Genomic DNA, 13,738 nt, shown 5'->3' on the forward strand with positions numbered 1-13,738 from the left:
CTCAGCTAAATTCTGATCCCTCAGCCAGGCGTGCCTGCGAAGAACAGAACCAGTGGCAGCCACCCTCGACGAGGCCTGTACAGCATCAAAACCACATTGCAAAGAATGCTTACCCACCTGTTCAGAAACATGTACTAAATCTTGTAACTCTTTACACTCAATACCTTCCGCCAGAGCATCTACCTTAGACTTCAATTGTGAAAGGAGATAGTTTTGGTATTTCAACATGTGAAACTGGCAATTCAAAGCCCTCATAGCTAGAGTGGAAGAAGTATAAACTTTCTTTCCCCATCTATCCAACGCCCTTGCCTCTTTATCTGGAGGAACCGGATTTTTAACAACAGAAGCCTTAACACCTTTAGGCCCCTGACTAACAGTTTCTGGGTCTGCCCTAGGACTCTTAAAAAGATACTTATGAGCTTCAGGCACCCTATAATACCTATCCGGTTTAACAGGAGCAGGAGGCAAAGAATCAGGATTAAGAGAAGCCTCTGCAAAAACATCTTCCACCACATCCAGAACAGGAGGTATAGCTAAAGGCCTATGCTGGGGTAAAACAAAATTCCTAAGCCTTTTCCTGGAATCAGAGAAGTCCTGACCTTCCCACTTAAAATGCTCCCTCATGGAATGAAGAGTCTCTGAAAAAGAAAAATCCTCAGGAGGAGAAGCAGAAGGAGTAGAATCATCCACATCAGAATCAGAATAAGGAGAATACTCCTGCAAGTCTTCAGCCGAAGACTCTGAAGCATCCGAAACCTGCTCAAAACACCCAAGCTCAGGTTCCACCCTAGGTCTCTTATCAGGAGGGGGCATAGAACCTCTAATCAGAGTAATCAAATCTTCTGCCATTTTAAGCATATGCTTCTTGGGCACAGTCCCTGAAGAACTAGGGGTGACACCAACTGAAGCTAAACCTGGCCTGCCTCTGGGAGAATCCTTGGAAACAGAAGGAGAGGGCCTAACCACCTTAGGAAGGGAGGGGAGAACAGCCACCTGAGAAGCCCCTTCAGCCTGGCCTACCTCCTGAGAGGCCACATCTTGCAATAACAAAGTCTCTCCCTGGGACTCCAAAGAAACTTCTGGCAGAACCACCGGCTCCACCGAGCCTTCTAAAGAACCGGCGTCCGGTAAGGACGGTTCTTCTAGCCTAGGCTTTGCTACTTTGTCCTTGCGCTTCTTCGACGAAGCGGGCGTCGGAGCATCCGACGGCATTTTATAATTGCACCGCTTTCCGAAGACTAACCTGGCACAATCTAACCTTCTCTTTATAGTGCGCTTGTTAAATCTAGCACAAGAGCGACACCCAACAACGTCGTGCTCAGGCCCTAAACAAGGTATACACAAAGTATGATAATCCCTATGCGGTATCTGTTTCCCACAAGAAATACAGTTATTCACTTTTTCTGACATCCGGTAAACCACTGAGGCAAGAAAAAACCAAAATATTCCCCAACGGGGTACTTAGCCAACTTTGATTCGGTCTGAAACTCCGAATTCGAAAAATTTCAGAACGCCAACTGGCACTTGCAACGCTGCTTCTGCATCGGACCATGCGGCAAAAAAGACTGAGGATATGACGTCGGTCATGCGCATTTGTACCCTGACGTCCTGACGTCAGTTTAATGCACCTTGACCGACGTCAGCCTTATACTTTGGTATTCGGGCCGACCGAGGACAGCGGACTACCCAAGTGTAAGGACTGCAGCAATGTGAGATGAAGAACATCCAGGTGCCATGGGCTCCGACCCCGAGGACGGAGCCGAACCAGTCTGTGCTGAGGCCCCGAGAGGGAGAGTTGGCACTGACAGGTCGGTACGACTCTCGGTCCCGGAACCGAGCAAAGACCGTCGGCTCCGCGACTCCCCTAACGGTTCAGAAGGAGTCGAAGTCAAAGTTGTTGATCGTGCAATGGACGGCTTCGGCACCGAGGGCTCCACTATCATCAGGTCCTCTTCTCCCGGCTCCGAGATTTGGATGGGTCTCGAAGGAGGACCCGTTGGAGATATGGGAAGGCCTTCTAGTTTTGACACCAACTGGGAGGAAACTGCAAATAACCTGGAAAGGGCTGTATTCTCCATGAGCTTCTGCACGACACGATCCACATCTGTGTCAGACAACGGTCTGGAAGAACGGGTCGAAGGAGCTGAAGATGACACCGACCGAAGAATGGACGGTGGTGGCAGTTCCGACACCGGTTCCAAGATCTGGGGCTCAGTAAATGATAAATGTTCGACGCTCGGCCCCGAGATCTGTGGGACCGGCGAACGAACCCGAGAAGATGAACTCGGAGCTGATGACATTGGCTCCGACATCTTCGACCCCTTCGAGGATTTAGAAGCCTGATCAGACTTGTCCAAAGCCTCTTGAAAGGCCGGCTTCAACAATCCTCTGTCAATAAGCTTCCTGCGTCTATCTGTCATGACCCTCCCACTAAAGGAATGACAAATAGAGCAATCCTCTTGGAGATGGAGAGGGCCAAGACAGTAGACACAGGAAGCATGATTGTCAGTAATGGACATTTTCTGCCCACACTGACATCTTTTAAAACCAGATTTGGCTTTTTCTGACATTGCACTGTAACAATGAAGATCACTATAATAAAAAGAAAAAAATAACTATCCTAGCAATATATGTATACTAAACAGTTATAATATAAAACTCTCACAAAAAATACCACACCCAAGAAAAAAAGGGTTAGGCCACAAGTGTGCCTGAATAAGAAAAAGAAAAAAGGGTAAATATATATATATATATCACACACACACAGCACTTCTACAGTAACTAGTAATTATAATGAAGTATTAAGAAGAAAACATTTGAATTCTTATCTGAAGACTCAACAAAAACTCAGTTTCTATCTGGTCCGAGCTCTCCTCGATCCCATCTGTTGCAGCGGCAAACTAGATCTGAGTAATGGCAGGGAGGATTGTGGGACATGGGCTGGTCTCGAGCTTCTCTGAGATTCAGAGCTTTGCAATTCGGCTGACTCGGAGCTGAGGATCGGCTCCAAAACCGTGTGTAAGAACTTTTAGTTATGTACTCACCATAACTTCAGATGTTTGGGATCCATCTCGCCTACATTCTGTACTGATGGGCTCGGAGCCGATCCCTCGGCTCCGACTCGGCACGCTATGCTATAGAACGAAGCCTCTTATTGGCTGAGCTTTTCTCTATCCCAGGATGCACCACCACTAATCCCCCAGATCTTGTTTGTCCGCATTCATGCACACACACATAACTTGTTTATATAATATTGCCAGATGTTTCAGATGAAACAATAGAATTCGGACCGTCCGATCTCTTCTGATCTCCAAGGAAGGGGGAAGGAGGGTGGGTTATTGGGAATGTAGGCGAGATGGATCCCAAACATCTGAAGTTATGGTGAGTACATAACTAAAAAATGTTATGTGATCCTATCTCGCCTACATTCTGTACTGATGGGACAGTGTCCCTAGCACCTAAATCCTGGGTGGCTCACTGGAAAACACTCCTGAGCACTGTGGAACCAAATGAAGCTCGCCCCCTAGATGCCACATCCAATTTGTAGTGGGAAATGAAAGTGTGCGGGGAAGACCACGTAGCAGCACAAATGTCACTAATGGCAAGCTTAGAATGGAATGCTATTGAAGTAGCCATAGCTCTTGTAGAGTGAGCTTTGACAGAAGTCGTAAGCTCTTTATTAGAAGAGGAATAAACTTGAGTAATACAGTCCCTGATCCATTTGGCAATAGTGACCTTTGTGACGGCTTTGCCCAATTTATTATCCGCAAAGGACACAAACAATTGATCTGTTTTCCTTGTTTGTTTGGTCCTATCTAAATAAAAACGCAATTGCCTGTGGACATCTAATGTGTGGAATATGTATTCCGCTTTGTTTGAGTATTTTGGAAAGAAAACTGGAAGTTCTAATGACTGTTGTAGACAAAAACTGGAACAAACTTTAGGGACAAAGGATGGATTTGGCCTGAGAGATACTCTATCTTTATGAAAAACCAGGTACGGAGGTTTTACAGACAAAGCTTGAAGCTCTGAAACCCTTCTGGCAGAAGTAATCGCGACCAGAAAGGCAGTTTTCCATGACAGAAATTTTAGATCACATGTTGCTGCCGGTTCGAAGGGGGAGGAAGTTAAGGCACGTAACACCACATCGAGATCCCATGGAGGAGCAGGATGAGAAATCGGAGGTCGCAAAAGCGCAGCTCCTTTCATGAAGGTCTTACACAATCTGTTGCTCATTAAAGGTGGATTTATAGACTCATGAAAATTGGAAATAGCTGCCAATTGAACTTTGATGGTAGAGATAGAAGAACCTTGATTGAATAGGGAAGTCAGAAATTTCAGGACTTCCGATACAGGAATAGTGATGGGATCCAGACCCCGGAGTTGAACCCAAATAGCAAATCTCTTCCATTTGCTAGAATATAATCTCTTAGTGGCAGGCTTGTGGGCCGAAGATAAGATATGGACGACTTCCGGGTCTAAGGTATGATTCCTGACTATAGTCGGAAGAGGAGGAGCCAAGCTGTTAACTTCAAGGTGTGGAGAGACTGGTGGAGTAGTCCCGACTGATGAACTAATAGGTCTGGAATCTGATCCAGGAACCATGGACCGTCCAGTGCATATTTCCGCAGATAGGGAAACCATACCTGACGAGGCCAGTATGGAGCAACTAAGATCATTTTGCTCCCTAAGTGAGATGCCTTTTGGATCACTCTGGGAAGGAGGGGAACTGGTGGAAAGCGTAAAGCAAGCCCGTGGGCCATGGATGGGCCAGTGCGTCCATGGGGCTCTCCCCCGGGGCCGGAGTGAGGGAGAAGAACTTTTTGCACTTCGCATTCAGCGGGGTTGCGAAGAGATCGCAACAAGGAACTTCCCATTTGCTGAAAATCTGAGTTGCAACCGTATTGTTCAGAGACCACTCGTGTGGAGAGAGGATCATTCTGCTCAGTCTGTCGGCTATGACATTGGACCTGCCAGGGATATGAGTCACCACTAGAAATCGTTTGGTCGACACTGCCCATTCCCAAACTCTCATGGCCTCTCTGCAAAGGGGGTAGGATCTGGTCCCTCCTTGCTTGTTCAGGTACCAGACAACTGACATGTTGTCGGAGTGAACGGCAATTACGCCCTGAGGGAGGTAATCGTGAAGGGCTTGTAGGGACAGAAACACCGCCCTCATTTCTAAGATGTTGATATGAAGAAGGCTCTCTTCCGAGTGCCATTTGCCTTGGACTGACCTGCCCAGGGAATGCCCCCCCCCACCCCATCTGGGAGGCGTCCATAGTCAAAGTGGCCACAGGAGGAGGTGGAACAAAGGGTCGTCCCTGATCCAGATTGGAGGGTACCAGCCACCAGTGAAGGTCCCGTTTGCAGGTTTCCGTGATCCATATGAGGTTACTGAGAGGAAGATCTTGAAAGGACCACTGTGCTGAAATAAGCCACTAGAGAATTCTCATGTGCAACCTTGCTAGGGGGACTAAAAGAACCATGGCCGACATAGATCCCAATAGCTGCAGGACCATTCTGGCTGGGGCTTTGGATCTGGGAAGTAAGGCTCGAACTTGAGCCTGTATGGTTTGTATCCTTTCTGCAGGAAGATAGACCCGCATTCGGTTTGAGTCTATCTCTACCCCGATGAATCTTATGCGTTGAGATGGCAGCAACACAGACTTTGGCCAATTGAAGGTGATTCCAAGGGAAGTGCCCAGTGATATTGTGGCTTGTAGGCTCTGCAATAGTAGATGCTTGGAGGTAGCAGTTAGAAGCCAGTCGTCTAGATACGGAAACACCTGGAATCCTAGACTTCTCAGGTGAGCAGTCACGACCGCCAAACATTTGGTGAACACCCTGGGGGCTGTGGTGAGACCAAAGGGCAGTGCGTGGAACTGAAAATGACTGTCTCCTAGGCTGAAGCGCAGATGTCTCCTGGACTCCTGATGTACCATGATGTGGTAATAAGCGTCCTTGAGATCTATGGAGCACATCCAAACACCTTTCTCCAGCAGTGGGAGAATGGATTGTAGGGTGACCATTCGGAACTTGGACTTTTTGACTGAACGATTTAGAATGCTGAGATCCAAAATGGGCCTCAAGTCCCCGGTCTTTTTTGGCACCAAAAAGAATCTTGAGTAAGTCCCTAATCCAATCTGGTCTGTGGGGACCGGTTGGATGACTCCTTTTTGAAGCAGCTTTGAGACTTCTAAGGCTGCAATTTCCCATTGACTAGGTGGCGGGTCCGGGATTTTCTTGGACTGAGGTGGGGAGTGTGAAAAGGGAATGGTGTAACCTCCGGCGATAATTCGAAGCACCCATCGGTCCTGAGGGATACCTTCCCAGGCTTTCAGGTGCCTCGAAAAACGACCCCCGACTGGCTCTGGAGCTGCACAGTCGGGCAATCCCTCAGGGATTGTGAACGGCTGAAGAGCCACGAAAGGACTCGCGGTCTCCAGTGTTGCGGGGGCCTCTGCCGCCTCTGGGACGGCGTCTTCCAGAAGAATTTCCCCCTCCTCTGCCTCTAGAAGGGGGATCGTCCTGCTGTGAGGGATAAGACTTCTGAGATCTACGGAACCACATTTTCCCTCCTCTTTTAGCCTTGGGCAGTCAAAGTCTTACCTTCTTGCTCACAGCGGGTCAATGTGTCCTTTACCTTGGGTCCAAACAAAGAGGACCCATCAAAGGGAGCGTCAGCAAAGGAAGACTTGAAGGCTTCCGCAAAATGACACAGGCGGAGCCAGGCTTGCCTCTGTAGAGCAATACCTGTACCCGCCGCTCTACTCGCCCCTTCGGCCGCATAAGAAATGAGCCTCATGGATGAGTTTGATATGGATGACAGTGTAGCCAACTGAGAGCCAACCATCTGGGCCAGCTGCTCAGGTAGGTTACCCAAGAGGGTTGATCAGATCACTCTGAAACCTGGTAAAGTGCGTTAGGTAGTTAAGGGATCTTAGGGTAAAGGCCGCTGAACTGAGGGTGCGCTTGCCGTACCGATCCATGCTCCTAGACTCCTTATTAGGAGGATGGAAGGACGTCGAAGCCTCTGCTACATCTTGTTGGGTAGCAGATGCCACCACCAAGGCATCTACAGCCACACCTTTCGTCAAAAACTCTTTTTCAGGGGGTGCTGACAGGAACTTGTTTGGGCGAGCAGGCACCGGTTCCACAGAGTCTGGGTGTTCCCACGCCCTTCGACAGATCAAATCTAGGAGCTCATCGAAGGGCGGAGACACCCAGGAGGCAGAGGGCTGAGCCCCGAAGGCCTTAAGGAACACCGACTCGTCAGCAGAAGGGGGTTTGGAATGCCAGCCGCCTTGTTGTTTTAGGGCTTCCAGGATGTCTGCAAAGGAGACATCATCTGAGGACGACTTAGGGGACCCATCTGCATCATCAAGATCAGTGTCTGACATGAGAGACTCATCAGGGGAGTTAATGTGCTTCCTCTTGCACAATCTCTTCCTTGGGGGTTCCTCAGAAGAAGCTTCAGAGGGACCTCCAGGAGGGGGGGGAACCCCCAGTGGGGGTGACCTCAGGCCCCGGGGCTCCGCTGTCTAAGGACAGGGGTACTGTCAAAGACCCAGTCTCCATATGCAGGGAAGGTGCTGGAGATACCGTGGAGGTAGCCAAAGAAGATTTGGCTAGCGCACTCCTCATGGCCCTGAAGGCCGGACCACCAGAATCCTGGGAAGGTCCAACCCCCGTGGCCACAACAGTAGACGGTACCCCCGCAGCCGATGCACTGAGAGGAAGGCTTGGGACCGAAAACTTCAGTCCCGAAGCGTCCCCCCCCGGGGCCGACAGAGGAGGTCCGCGTACCGAACTCCGACTCGAGAGCCGGGGTTGGAGTAAGGGTCGGGGTCGACCCGAAAACCTCCCTCGGCTCCACCAGCACCGGCTCCAACGATGCCGAGGCTGTTGGAGGAGGAATCATAACTACAGGGTGGACCATCGGCTCCGAAGCCGTATGGGCTGGAGCCGAAACTAGCTTTTGAAACACAGGAGACTGGAAAAGTCTAAGGAGCACCCTGTCGATGTCCGAATCAGACATCTTGGAGGATCTAGATGAAACCGATCGGGTCCGAACCGACTTCTCCATCGGCTCCAAAGGACTGGGGGACCGGCTCCGAATAGACTCGACCAATATCGGTTCCGAGGGAGATTCCAAAACAATTTCCCTCGGTGCCGAGGAGGGCTTCGGCGCCGAAGGGGAAGAGTCTGAGCCGGTAACCTTCATCGGCTCCAAAATCAGTGGAGCCGATGAAGATGACCCGCCTCTCGATGCCCCAGTCCTCGGCTCCGAAACCAAAGGAGTTGATACTGGAGGCATCGAGGCAGACTGTTCCGCCCTCGGCTCCGAAGTCCGTGGAGCCGATGGAGAAGCCTGCCTAGGTTTCTTGGCAGCCGGCTCCGACGGGCTGGTCGGTGCCGACGCTTTCTTCTTTTTAGTAGGAGAGGATGAGGAAGATAGGGCCTCCTCGAAAGAGGGCTTAATCAGCCCTTTTAGTATTAATTTATTTTTCCTCTCCTGGAGGACTCTAGAAGAAAAAGCGTGACACACGCTACAGGACTCCTGTAGCTGCTTGGCACCTAAACAATATACGCACGAGGAGTGGTCGTCGGTTATAGACATCTTATAACCGCACCTCGTGCACTTTTTGAATCCTGAGGGTCTATGTTCTTTTGACATACTGCCTCACAAAAAACACTAACAAGATACACAGCAGCACTTGTATAACAATACTTAACTATGATACCAAATTGAACTTAAACTTTAAGGAAAAAGCTTTTTTTTTTTTTTTTTTAGACAAACAGTACAATGACCAAAAGAAAAACTAAACAGGAGGGCCAAGACCCTCTAACTTAAACAGGAATTGACCTCCTTTAACAAAATAGAAAACTCGTTGAAGAATAGGGGAAGGCCCCTCTAACTTAAACGGGAAACCTTCCCTTACACTAACACACAATTTACCACAAAAACTATATCAAAGACACTCGTACAACAACAATAGCTGTTAAAACAGCTTTTTGGGAGAGAATAAAGAATTTCCTGACAGGAAACTTTAAGGAAAAAAAAAGGTACTTAGCTCAGCCAAGTTTGAGACCACGTCTTAGCTTGTAAGCGGCAAACGAGATCTGGGGGATTAGTGGTGGTGCATCCTAGGATAGAGAAAAGCTCAGCCAATAAGAGGCTTCGAGCCCATCAGTACAGAATGTAGGCGAGATAGGATCACATAACATCAAACGGTGAGATTGAACACTCTTACATCAGAAGTTAAACCAAAATCTATCATTTAATTTCATATAACAAGGACATGCATTCTGTATTACATGTTTGTAAAGTCTCAGTAGGAAGAAAGTATCTTATTGCTTTATTTCTTCTGAAAATTTGTTAAAGGGTACATACGGTTTGTCAGGCATGGTAAAACATGCATGGATTTTAACAAATGGGTCAGGGTTGCCTACTTTACCGCAGCAAGGACCCAAGTCTGTGGCTTCACTGAGGATCTTAAAGCGGTTTAAGGCAAACATTTATTCACTTTTGGCTCATTTTAGTGGAAACATCACCATTAATCAGCTTACTTCAAATTACACTGGGCCTGCTGCAGCCATTTCTTCCCTCAAAGCCTGCAGTTTCAGAGAGTGAGAGAGTGACTGTGTGTGTGTGTGTGTGTGTGTGTGTGTGTGTGTGTGTGTGTGTGTGTGTGTGTGTGTGTGTGTGTGTGTGTGTGTGTGTGTGCGTGTGAAAGACATTGGAAGAGAGTGAGAGTGATGTGTGAGTGAATGCATGTATTAATTAGAAACATCACCATTAATCAGCTTACTTCAAATTACACTGGGCCTGCTGCAGCCATTTCTTCCCACAAAGCCTGCAGTTTCAGAGAGTGAGAGAGTGACTGTGTGTGTGTGTGTGTGTGTGTGTGTGTGTGTGTGTGTGTGTGTGTGTGTGTGTGTGTGTGTGTGTGTGTGTGTGCGCGTGTGAAAGACATTGGAAGAGAGTGAGAGTGATGTGTGAGTGAATGCATGTATTAATGAGAAAGTGGGTGTGTGAGAGAGAGATGGGAAGAGAGTGAGAGTGATGTGTGAGTGAATGCATGTATGAATGAAAACGTGTGTGCTTGAGAGAGAGATTGGAAGAAAGTGAAAGTGATGTGCAAGTGAATGCATGTTGTATGAGAAAGTGCATGTGTGCGTGTGTGCGTGTGTGTGTGTGTGTGTGTGTGTGTGTGTGTGTGTGTGTGTGTGTGTGTGTGTGTGCGTGTGTGTGCATGAGAGACAGAAACAGGGAGAGAGAGAGAGAGTAAAGTGTGAGAGGGATCCCTGGCAGCAGCAGCAACTTCAAGAGGTTTGCATACCTTTCACCATACTTGCGAACCTCTGGTACAATAAAGCTGGACAGAGCCACAAAAAATAGGGACAGATTTTAAAGATTGCTCTTATAAACTTAGACATTTGCTAGATTTTAGTACTGTTTGTGAGTTATTGATTGTGAAATATATACAGACAGAAGTCAAAAAGCAAGGAACTAACTTGCCAGTGCACTGAGCTTTACCTATATAAGGCCGTAAGTAGCAACACATGGTCATTGGAGGAGGGTGCACTTTATTATGCATATGTTAGTTTTTTATTGCATTTCATATTCACTGTATGTATTACCTACTTTGTATGATACTTTGGCATCCACCTGCATGCTACTGCATTGTGCTTTGTGTATACATCCAAGGGGGCGTGCCCTCTCTACTTGCTGTAACTGTGTGGTTTAGTTTTATGAAATCTCATGAGCAAAAAATACTGATTCGTCCTCCTCAAGCCTACAGAGCAATCTTCAGGATGTACAAAAGGAGGGGGAAACTAGCAGCACACACAAGAGAAAGTCTGTATTCACTCATAAATACATGGACAGCTTTTTAAAACTTGGTTTCACACAATGCCCTGACACTGACAAATTGCCATGACCTCAAGGTGTCATTTGTGCTACTGTTCTTGGAAATGAAGCTACTAATCCATTGCGACTTATGAGGGTCTATATTGAATAATCGAAAAGTGAATTCACCGAATGGTATTTACATCGGAAATACCTTTCAGCAAACTGTTAATAGTGAGATCGCAATACAGTGAAGATCGGAAAATTTGCCCTTTCCTCATTGTAGTGCTATCTCGGAGTTAGGAAGAACTAATTCACTGAATGGTATTTTCGATGTAAATACCATTCGGTTAATTCACTTTTCAATTATTCAATACAGACTTATGAGACATCTCAGCATAAAACATTCTGATCTCATCAACAAATCCCTGGAGTTCTTTATGCGTAAAAGAGATGCACTTAAAATAAAAAAGAAAATTATTTCCCAAGCTTCAACCACTAACAATTCACTTCTGATGGCATCCTGTTTAATATCATTACAGATAGCTAAATGTAAAGAAATGCATTCCATATGCAAAGATCTCATTAAGCCTTCTTTGATTATAGCTTGTAATGAAGAATTAGGCCAATCTGCGGCAAGTAAAATGAAAGGCATCCCATTGTCGAATGATACAGTTGAAAGGCAGATATCTGATATGGCAAAAGATACAGAAATACAACTCACTGAAAAATTAAAAAGTTGAACTTGTTTGCATTATAACTACGAATCTACAGATATTCAGAACAACAGCATTTTACTTAACGAATGTACAGTATTGTTACCATGATGAAAGGGACATGAAGGAAGACATTTTAAATGTTTCTGAATTACCTACTCACACTACCAGCAGTGAAATTTTTAAAGTCTTAAATGTTTTTTTTTTTTGAAGAAAGAGGTCTGGAATGGAAAAATAGTGTTGGAGTTTGCACTGACGGAGCTGCCTGTCTTATAGGTAGAAATTCAGCTGTAGTGAATAAAATTAAGGATATGGCGGGCAATAATTTATTGTCAACACATTGCTACATTCATAGGCAAAACCTGGCCTCCATAAAAATGGCACCTGAGCTGAATGATGTCCTGTCTCAATCCATTAAAATTATCAATTATATATAAAAAAAATCTTTAAACACAAGACTATTAAAAATAATTGTGTCATGAAATGGGCTGTGGTCATCAAAATCTTATTTTCCATTCGGAAGTTCATTGGCTTACCGAGGTAAAGTTCTCAAGAGGTTATATGAACTCTAAAAGGAAGTTGAGCTGTTTCTAATTGATAAGAAAAGTGATCTGTCCCACTATTTGCAGCATAACAAATGGGTAGCCATGCTGGCATATCTTGGAGACATGTTTTCTTACATAAACAAGTTGAATTTAAAACTTCAAGGCCCAGTTACAATAATATTTAATGCTTGGAACAAGACTGAATCATTCAAAAAGAAACTCAAAGTCTGGCATAATATGATTGCAGAAGGAAACAATGAAATGTTTTAGTCATACTCAGATTATATTATGGAAACAAATGTTTTCTATTCACAGAATTCAGTTTCAGATATTATTGCAGCTCACTTGAATACGTTGTTGTCATTTGAAAAGTGTTATCCTGAACATGGGGATCTCCAGAGGCAAAAATGTGGACTGTGAACCCTTTTGTTGAGCACAAAGAGACAGCCCTTTCCCATGAAGAAACTCTTCACCTTAGTGAATTATCATCGGACAAAAGACTGGAAAGTACTTTTAATTCTATGAGTAATTTGAAATTCTGGACAAGAATGAACAATGATTCTCCAAACTTACATGAAATAGCAATGAGATTTTGTCTTTGTTTTTCCACCACATATCTTTGTGAAACTGCATTTTCTACCATGACTGTACTTAAAACAAAGCAGAGTTCCCGCCTGCAACTTTCTGACTGTTTCCATTTGGCTATCACTTCAATTTATCCCAGAATTAATAAGCTAATGGAAAGAAAAGTCTCATCAGCTTAACTAAAACCTTCAAAAACTAAGTTTAACTTTTTTAAGAACTTATAACTGCTGTATTAAACTGTTAAAGTGCTGCGTTTTTACACTCAAAATGTTAGTTACTGTTGGAACTACTGTTTAGAACTGAGAGATTCATACATTTATCTTTGTTAGATTAGATACTTTACATATATAAATATTTGGCGTGTGTATGTGATAAGTGTTTTGCGGGTCTATATTAGATAATCGAAATGGCAGAATTTTGAATGATCTAATATCAAACCCAATATCACGAACGCTGAAAAGAGTGAAGCTGCACAAAATCGAATTCTTTCCTAGGGAAACAATTCGGTTGGCCGTTGTTGTGGCTTCGCTGTTTTCAGCGATGTGGTAAAAAGTTACTGGTTGGGTTAAGGTAAGTGTGTGACTGTGCGGACGTTCGGGTTAGGGCACGGGTTGGGTGAGTTAGGGTTAGGGAGCGGGTCAGGTAAGTGAGCGATTGTGGCAGAATTTGGGGTTAGGGGTGGGTTAAGTGAGTTGGGGTTAGGGCGTGGGTGAGGTGTGTGCGATAGTGAGAATTTGGGGTTGGGGCGGGTTAATTGAGTTAGGGTTAGTGCACGGGTGAGGTGAATGTGCGATAGTGAGAATTTGGGGTTAGGGGCGGGTTAAATGAGTTAGGGTTAGGGTGTGGATGAGGTGAGTGTGAGATAGTGACGGACCTTAGGGTTAGGGTCTGGGTTAAGGTAAGTGGACAGATAGTGTATGTGCAGTGTAGTTTAGGGTTAGATGTAACGTTTAAATGTATGTGTGTGGATTGCTGCTTTTTAGTGTGCTTGTGGTGTGTGTGTGTGTGTTTCTCGGTACAGCGAATTTTTCCCTGGG

The sequence above is a fragment of the Protopterus annectens genome, chromosome 2.part1 (assembly GCF_019279795.1).
Source record: "Protopterus annectens isolate FY-2018-M chromosome 2.part1, PAN1.0, whole genome shotgun sequence".
NCBI lineage: Eukaryota > Metazoa > Chordata > Ceratodontiformes > Protopteridae > Protopterus > Protopterus annectens.